At 39.8% G+C, this 9,458-nt stretch overlaps 1 pseudogene; it reads left to right on the top strand.

The window, feature by feature from the left end:
* Positions 1-6,011: 6,011 nt before the first annotated feature.
* LOC111552218 lies at positions 6,012-8,039 on the top strand (annotated as a pseudogene).
* Positions 8,040-9,458: the final 1,419 nt, after the last annotated feature.

The following is a 9,458-nucleotide window of genomic DNA, read 5'->3' as shown; positions in this document are numbered from 1 at the left end:
CTGATTTTTCCATCTGGCCTAACCAGAGTCTGAGGTTGCTGAATCAAGCAGAGCCAATAGGTCGGACTTGAGCTGGCTGGAGCATGCACAGAGCTGGGAAGCACAAGTATGTTCCTTTTGTAAAGGGCTATCAACCAGATGCCTCCTCCTCCCTCCTCCCAGCCTGCCTCAGATCACGGCCCTGAAAGAGAAGACATCCTGTTTTTCCAATTCAAGAGACATCACTGCAGGGGGAGCAGTAGCAGGCTTGGGGGCGTTTTCCACTCAAGAAGCTGGCTATGGGAAGAGGCGGGATGGCAGTATTAAATGCAAGAACATTGTCAGACAGACCTGGTTCCTATCCCAGAATCCTGGATTGTTGGGGGCGGGTGGGAAGGGTCAGAGAAGGCCAGATGCTACCGCAGAGAAAAACGTGGAAGAGCAGTGCAAAGTTTCCACACACTCGAGAAGAGTTCAAGAGTAGCAGAGCACTGATAAACCCAGGTATCCGGCAGAAGTGACAAAAGCAAGAGAAAGCCGCAAGACCAGGTGAGGTAATGAACATTGCTGGAGTGCTAGTAACCAGAGGCGGGATACCTCTCAGGAGAGGCAGGCTTTGCCGGGATGCCACACAGGCTACCCCACACAGGTGCCGTCTAAAGGAGATGGAAGACAATAGAGAAAATCCAGAATTAACTGAATTTTAACATGAAAAGACTGAGAAAACACAGAGGTTTTCTAGACATGATTAACATTGCATGTTACAATGTTAAGTAAATTAAGTTACATTATACAAAATAATATTATCTAGTTTGCACACTCAAGTTTGTGGCTTAAGAAAATTCAAACCTGCTTATCAATGTCCCATTCTCTGTTGTTCCTACGGCTTACCCTGTATTTCATGCAATACAAAGGAAGATGGCTGTTTGGGGTTGCTGTGTCTCTTAACAATTAAGGAGATGGCTGCAGCCAAGTGTGAAGTGACAGCACCAGAAAGTTTTCTACACCAGAGGTCAAAAAACATTGTCTTTAAATGAATATTTTAGGCTTTGCCAACTATACAGTCTCTGTTGCAACTCTTCAACTCTGCCCTTATAACACAATACTTAAATGAATGGGCCAGGCTATGTTCCCATTAAATTTTATTTATGAAAACTGAAATATGAATTTTATATCATTTTCCTGTTTCACAAAATATTATTATTCTTTTGATTTCTTTCAAGTATATAAAAATGTAAAAACTATTCTTAGCTCATAGGCCATGCAAACACAGGTGGTAGACTGGATTCGACTACTGGAAGTAGTTTACTAGCCCTTATTTTTGGCTGGTCACTGATCTCCACACCATAGAAGGAATTATTGTATTGAGGCTCATGGCCCTGGATAAAAAAAGTCCACCGGCTTAGGAAAGTGCTCAGGAGACAAAATCCTCCTGGGAATTACAGAATCTTTTTTTTTTTTTTAAACATCTTTTTCTCTTCCATTGTCCTGTGGCTTTGCACGTGGTTTCAAGACAAGTGTCAATCTTTACATTTGACTTAGAAAAGCCACAACTCATATTCAAACTCCTACTGTGGTGGCAGAAGACACCTGGGCTCTAAGCCCCAGAAAGACAGGGACTGTGTGTCTTTTTCCTTGCTACTATATTGCTGGGATCTAATGTAGCATCTGACAGAGTAAGGCACTAAATAAATGTTTGTTGATTGAATGACTAAGTGATTAAAAAGTACTTTTAAAGCACTTTTTTTTTTTTTTGGTGTTTTTTGGTTTTTGTTTTTGAGATGAAATCCCACTGTCTTGCCCAGGCTGGAGTGCAGTGGCACGATCTCAGCTCACTGGAATCTCTGCCTCCCAAGTTCAAGTGATTCTCCTGCCTCAGCCTACCAAGTAGCTGGGATTACAGGCGCCTGCCACTACGCCTGACTAATTTTTGTAGTTTTTAGTAGAGATGAGGTTTTCCCATGTTGGCCAGGCTGGTCTTGAACTCCTGACCTCAGGTGATCCGTCCGCCTCAGCCTCTCAAAGTGCTGGGATTACAGGCATGAGCCACCGTGCCTGGCCTAAGCACTTTTAAAAACTGTTTTGTTACTCCATCTTACATGTGTTATACAACTCTCACTTTAAAAATGTCTATAACAGTGATTTAGAATTCAGAAGACTCATCATGCATAAATAGATTTCCTTCAAAAACTGGACAAAAATTTTATGTCAGTGTGAAACTGCAAAATCATTGTTAGCTATGTTTAAAAGAAAACCTGTTTGCACCAAGAAGTGAAAGAAAAGTAACTGCAAATATCAGAGACTGGTCTTAGTAAGGAAGCAGCCACCTGGGCCTCTCTCCTGACATTAATGTTGTGCCTTCCATTTGGCCTATGGAGGTGGTTTCTACCATTATGCCCATGACATGAAAAAGCTACCTGGGTAACAAAAGACTGGGAAACTTACCAGAGACCCACGACATGGGAGGAGCTGATGCTGAAAATCCTTCTGCTCTGTTCCAAGCTGGCAGCTTCTCTCCCCATTAAGCCACACAACATCCAGGCAGAACAGAGCAAACTCAGAGAAAACCACACAGCTTTTGGCTGTCTGGATTCAGCATTTTATCTGAACAATCATCTTAGCTCTCCTTTTAAAGTTTTCTTTTCTTTTTAAAATCTCAAGTGAATTTGCAAAGGGAGGTATGAGAATGTGGGGGAATTGGGGATGAAAACTGGTGTATGGTACCAAGAAGAGGCAAAAGAAAAAGATCAAAGATTAGCTTTCCTAAACTGGGTGGCACCTTGGCACTGAATCCTGGGAACAGATGCTGGCTGATTTGAATTAAAAAAGAGCAAAAGTAACCAAAGATAAGAAATAATTGGCTAAAAAAATACAAAACCATACTTCTGACTAGGGACAATAAAATGTTCCAAGCAGATGTTAGAATAACTGACTTTTAAAAACCAAGCTCAAAGAAAATAGGGAAAGAGACTCATTGCTAAATATTTTTCCCTCAATTGTGAATTAAGATGTGGTCAGAGGAGAAGAGACCCTTTCCAGAGTCTCAGCAGGATAAATCAACCTTGTGGAGGCCTTTGTGTTCCTGGAGAATGATGTCAGAACCCACCCCAGGAAGAAGAAAGAAATGTTTGCACTAAAGGTCATTTGAGAACTATAAAGAAAAATGCTATTTGTAATGACCTAGAAAGACTTCCAGGAAGAAGAGGAATCAACTCACTGTTTTGGAATCAGTAGGGGAAAAAACAACAAAACCTTTCTGGTGAAAAACATTCTGAGGGTCATTTAGACATTCTAAGAAAGTCTATGAAACTTTGAGAGAAAAGAATCCAAGAGTAGGATTATGGGAAAATTATGTTTTATTGTTTAACTGTTTAAAGCATGTTGGGCATTTACATATGTGTTGGTCATACAAAAATAATTGAAAAGGTTTCTGGCAGTAAGCAGAAGGCAGGGACTGATGGTCTGTCTACCCTATTTACTGCTGACCCTGAGAATCCTTGGGGTAATCAGATATGCGTGGCTCACAGAGATATCCAGGGGTTTAGAATAAAGAACACTAGCCTGTGAATCAGAAGACCTGGCGTCACATTTCAGCTCTATCGCCTTCTAACAGGAGAACTGCTGCATGCCATTTAACCTTTCAAAGCTTTAGTCTCCTTATCAGTTAAGTGAAGATAATATGTTTTCCTTGTGGGAATATTGTTAAATGCAGTCCCTATATAGAATAGACACATAGTCGGAGCTCAGTAGTAGTAGACTTGAATCTGTTGCCTCAGAATTAACTTACTTGCTATCTATATTGTGCACTCACTATGTGTAAATCTGTTATTCACACTGTCTTGGTTTTCCCAACAGCCCTGTGATCAGGGGCAATTGTTATCCCCTTTATACAGATAAAGTCACTGAGGCTGGAGAGGTTAAGAAACTTGCTAGTGTTAAGTGGTCAAGCCAGGCAGTTTGGCTCCAAGCCCCTGTTCTTATCTGACCAAATATGAAGGGAAGATTTACTGAACTTATATCATCTTCTTCCTCTTTGTTTCTGTTATGACGCAGGGAACAAGATGAAGAGGTTTTCCTCTCCCAGAAGCATAAAAAGCTACTGACCTCATCCCAATAACAACAGTTAAAGAGAATGACTTTAAATACAAAAGATACAGTAATAATGACACTTTATGGGCCAGGCAGTATTCTAGGTGCTTTATTATATGGGCTCATTAATTAATTTAACAACCTTCTGAGGTAGGTGCTACCATCTCCACCATGTTATGGGAACTCAAGCAAATGTGCAGAGCCCTTGGAGCTCCAAAGACCGCTTTCAACCATTCTACTATACAGGCTGTCCAATGCTGGGCTCTCAGAGGCAAGCCAACAGGCAATTATGGATGCTGCCTTGGCTAGATATCAGGGGTGGAAGGCGTATGGTCAGTAATGTAGTCTCAGGGCAAACTGTGAATTGAAGTTGAAAGAGAAGTGATATTTATTGACAGCTTATAATTTAAGTGAGTAGGAATATTTTAAGTTAATAATGCCCTAACTGGGGTTCCAAGTCCTTGGACTTCGCCAAAGAAAATCACAGGGGTTTGGGAGCTATTTTTAATATTTCAAAAGGCCTATTAGTATGTCACTAGTCATATAAAATACAGTCTCACTATATGGCAACAGAGTCTTAAAGAAGAAAACTTTTAGGGAAGAATTCATTTTTAGACTTGAGCAAATTTTCGAGTATTCCTAATTCTGGAAACAAGTGAATTTCTGCCCTGTCAGAGTTGAAATAATCCTTATGCATGTCAAATTTACCCTAATAGAGAAGATACTCATTATCAAAGCAAATTCAACAAGACTCAAAGACTTCAGGAAAGTTGCCGGCAGACATGAAAGGCAATTTTAGCCATTTACTTAGAATTGCCAGTCACCGTAGGAGCAGAAGAGGCATTTTTCTGCCAACTGGTTGAAGCTTGTGCCAGAATGATCCTGCTGTTTTTTAATTGTCCTAAAAGCTTGTAGCCAGCAATTTCCCTGCCAAGTCTGACCTCACTTTCATGTTTTTTATAATATGCAGATCACGAAGTGTCCCATTCAGAGGGGGAAAACAAGAAATTACTTCTTCATCCTTACTCTTGAAGCTCATCACATAATCTGTATTATGTCTCTGTAAAATAATACATCAATGGCCATCTCAAAGCCTTCTGTGCCATTTTTTAGTACCACTGTCCTTGCGTACCTTTGAACATATGATTAATCCTCGTGGCAAACTTACAAGGTAAGAAAGGGGACAACAGTGTTACTCCCATTATGAGTGATAAACCGACGGAATTATGACTGATGGACATACAAATCTATGTGTGGTGTATTAAGTTGCAAGCTGCATAATGAAATTTAGAGTATGCTCTCATTTTTTGGTATAAAAGAAAAGGCATGTAACTGTGTACGTGTGTGCATGCATATGCAGGTGTGTATAGAGGTGGGATATAAAAGCTCGCAAAAGATCTTGTGATATACAATCTAGTTACTTCCTAAGGTGGTAATGTTACCTCCTAATAGCTACCTCCTAAAATGGGAGTGAGTGAAGGAAGCTACCGAGAACGTTCACTTTTATATCTATGCACCTCTGTATTGTTTTAATGTTTTGTAATAAGCATATATTGTTTTTACAATGTCAAAAAGAATTTTTAGAAAGAGAAAAGGTTTAAAGTCGGTGATAGATGTTCTCCACAATCAACAGCCCTATCTAGTTTATTACATTGGATTCAGATTTTCAGAGCAATTTTAAAGAAACATTCGGAAAACCTTCCTCAACTCTGGAAGAAAATAGCTGCTTGGTATTTGAGTCTTGGGGAAGCAACTTTCTACTTAATGCTTTTTGGGGGCCCTTGCTCCCAGATGGAATGGAGATTCAGTTGGGATGACCAGAGGCTTCCATCAGCCAACACCTTGGGTTCATGGAGTTCTTTGAGGAGCAAAATAAATATGTAAAAAATGGGAATGCAGAGCCGTACTGTGTGGCCCGGCAGTCTAGGCACTTCTTGGACAGCATGTCTCACCAGATGATGAAACTCCTGAGCAAGAAGATGGAAAAGCGGAACCTCAAACTGTGGCAGCAAAATCTAAAGTTGTAGGGGGCCTCAAATCTGACCCTATCAGAAACTCAAAATGGAGATGTGTCTGAAGAAACAACGGGAGATAGAAAGGTTAAAAAATCAAAACATTCTATAAATGTGGCCTTATCAGAAACTCAAAATGCAGACGTTTCTCAAGAAATAGTGGAAAATGTAAAAGTTAAAAAATCTCCCCAGAAATCCACTGTATTAACCAATAGAGATGCAGAAATGCAGTCTCCCAATTCAGAATCAAAAAAGAAAAAGAAGAAGAAACAGAGAAAACTGGTGAATGATGCTGGGCCTGATACAAAAAAAGCAAAAACTGAAAACAAAGGGGAATCTGAAGAAGAAAGTGCCAAGACTCCTAAAGAAACAGAAAATAATATGGAGAAGCTAGATAATGATGAAGATGACAGTGAGGTGCCCAGCCTGCCCCTGGGACTGACAGGAGCTTTTGAGGATACTTCATTTGCTTCTCTATGTAATCTTGTCAGTGAAAACACTCTGAAGGCAATAAAAGAAATGGGCTTTACAAACATGGCTGAAATTCAACATAAAAGTGTCAGACCACTTCTGGAAGGCAGGGATCTTCTAGCAGCTGTAAAAACAGGCGGTAGTAAAGCCCTGGCTTTTTTCTTCTCTGCAGTTGAACTCATTGTTAAGTTAAAGTTCATGCCCAAGAATGGAACAGGGGTCCTTATTCTGTCACCTACTAGACAACTAGCCGTGCAAATTTTTGGTATTCTTAAGGAGCTAATGACTCACCATGTGCACACCTATGGGTTGATAATAGGTGGCAGTAACAGATCTGCTGAAGCATAGAAACTTGCTAATGGGATCTACATCATTGTGGTCACACCAGGCCGTCTGCTGGATCATATGCAGAATACCCCGGGGTTTATGTATAAAAACCTGCAGTGTCTGGCTATTGATGAAGCTGATTGTATCTTGGATGTTGGGCTTGAAGATAAATTAAAGCAAATTATTAAACTTTTGCCAACATGCAGACAGACTATGCTCTGTTCTGCCACCTAAACTCAAAAAGTTGAGGACCAGGCAAGGATTTCTCTGAAAAAGGAGCCACTGTATGTTGATGTTGATGATGATAAAGCTAATAAGCTAATGTGACAGTGGATGGTCTTGAGCAGGGATACGTCGTTTGTCCCTTTGAAAAGAGATTCTTTTGCTCTTTACATTCTTTAAGAAGAACCAAAAGAAGAAGCTCATGGTCTTCTTTTCATCGTGTATGTCCGTGAAATACCACTACGAGTTGCTGAACTACATTGATTTGCTGTCTTGGCCATTCATGGAAACCAAAAGCAAAATAAGTGTACAACCACATTCTTCTAGTTCTACAACGCAGATTCGGGAACACTATTGTGCACGGCAGCAAGAGGACTGGACATTCCTGAGGTCAACTGGATTCTTCAGTATGACCCTCCAGATGAGCCTGAAATATATTCATCATGTGGGGAGAACAGCCAGAGACCTAAATGGGGGAGGCCATGCCTTGCTCATTTTGCACTCAGAAGAATTGGGTTTCCTTCATTACTTGAAACAATCCAAGGTTCCATTAAGTGAATTTGACTTTTCCTGGTCTAAAATTTAGGACACTCAGTCTCAGCTTGAGAAACTGATTGAAAAGAACTACTTTCTTCATAAGTCAGTGGAGGAAGCATGTAAGTCATACATATGAGCCTATGATTCCTATTCTCTGAAACAGATCTTTAATGTCAATAACTTAAATTTGCCTCAAGTTGCTCTGTCATTTGGTTTCAAGGTGCCTCCCTTTGTTGGTCTGAACATGAACAGCAATGAAGGCAAGCAAAAAAAGCAAGGAGGATTTGGCTACCAGAAAACTAAGAAAGTTGAGAAGTCCGTAATCTTTAAACACATTAGCAAAAAGTCATCTGCAGCAGGCAGTTCTCTCACTCAAGACATGCCTTTCTTTATCTTGAGTAAGTTTGTCCTAAAATGAATTTTTATCCCTTGATCTAACAGGATTTTTGTAGCCTTTGGAATTTGGACTGGTCTGACAAGAGTATAAATTGACTTGGGTTGCAAGCACTGAGCACTGTTACTTCTATCAAGTCTCTTTTATTTTTGGAACATAAAAGACGCTTTAATTTTCTTGATTGCCCAAGCACAGAGCAAGGAATGTCTGCCGTTTCTTGTGATGATATAATATTTTAATTTTAAATCTCTCTCCCTCATACACACGAATGTATGTTATTGTTTTACTATAATTCTTTTTGTACCTTTCCTTCTTGGTTTGTGAAAATTTCTGTGGCATGGGTTGCTTTGCTCACTGCTGTAAAAGGTGACCTGGTGTACTGGGAAGCTGGTGGTAATGCAGAAAAGAGTCTCAGGTTATTTTTTGTTTTTAGTTATTTCTTGGACATTGAGAGTACCTAATGACTCCTCCTGAAAATGCTGTAGTATGAAAGAGTAAAGAGCTTTGGAAAATACCTAAGAAGCACCTTAGGATTAGGGTGGCATTGTTTTTATAGATTCTTGATTTTAAAGCAATGAGCCTTTTTCAGGTGTTTTGTTTTTTAGAGCAAAAACTACGGGTTGTAATTTGAATAAAGTGTCACTAGCAGTCATAACATCTGATGGGTGTGGGGTAGGAAAAGGGTGGAATTGAGACGTTTGAGCCTCATTTACATCAATAGAGGTATAATACACGCATTTCTTCATTCGGTAACACAGCAAAGACTTTAAAAACACACATATAAAGAATGGTGATGCTCCTCATTCAGATTTCTTTAACTCAAGGTGGTTTGGATTTTGGTAAGCCTTTTTGCTCTGTACAGTACTTAGAAGACATGGGCAACTGCCTTGTCTTAGAGCCAAGCCATCAGACAGTGCCTAGCACATATTAATGTTTGCCTCTTTCTGAGAAAAATTACCTCTTCCAGCCTGCGAAACAAAAAACACATTTGTTGTGAAGATTGAAAATGAACAAAGTCAGAAAAAAACAGCAAAGTCAGATGGGTTTTTTGTCGTAGGAGCACTTGATTTCTAGTGTGTTTTGTATAATATATAACTACAAAATAATAGATTTTGTAGCAATTTAAAACGAAAATTTCTAGCATCGCTTTGCTGCTGTGCCAGTTAATCATAGAATCCCATTGAATGTAAGTGTGCTAATATCTAATGTAGAGGAAACTGTTTGGTAAAGAATATTCCAGTAGGAAAAGAAAAGAACAATCTTCCATTTCCAGGCTTGGCCATTATCACCCTGGTGAGACCTGTTCTGGGCTTCCAACCTTGACTGCTGGGCTCCTGGTTTGGCTTCTTGGATTCCTAATTCCTCGTGTTTAGTAACTCTCTCCAGGATCATGTTTTCCTTTTTGTTTTTCAATTCCAGAAGTAATG

Source organism: Piliocolobus tephrosceles, chromosome 9 (assembly GCF_002776525.5).
Source record: "Piliocolobus tephrosceles isolate RC106 chromosome 9, ASM277652v3, whole genome shotgun sequence".
Classification (NCBI taxonomy): domain Eukaryota; kingdom Metazoa; phylum Chordata; class Mammalia; order Primates; family Cercopithecidae; genus Piliocolobus; species Piliocolobus tephrosceles.
The sequence above is the reverse complement of the archived record's forward strand: the minus strand, read 5'-3'. Positions and strand labels throughout refer to the sequence as shown.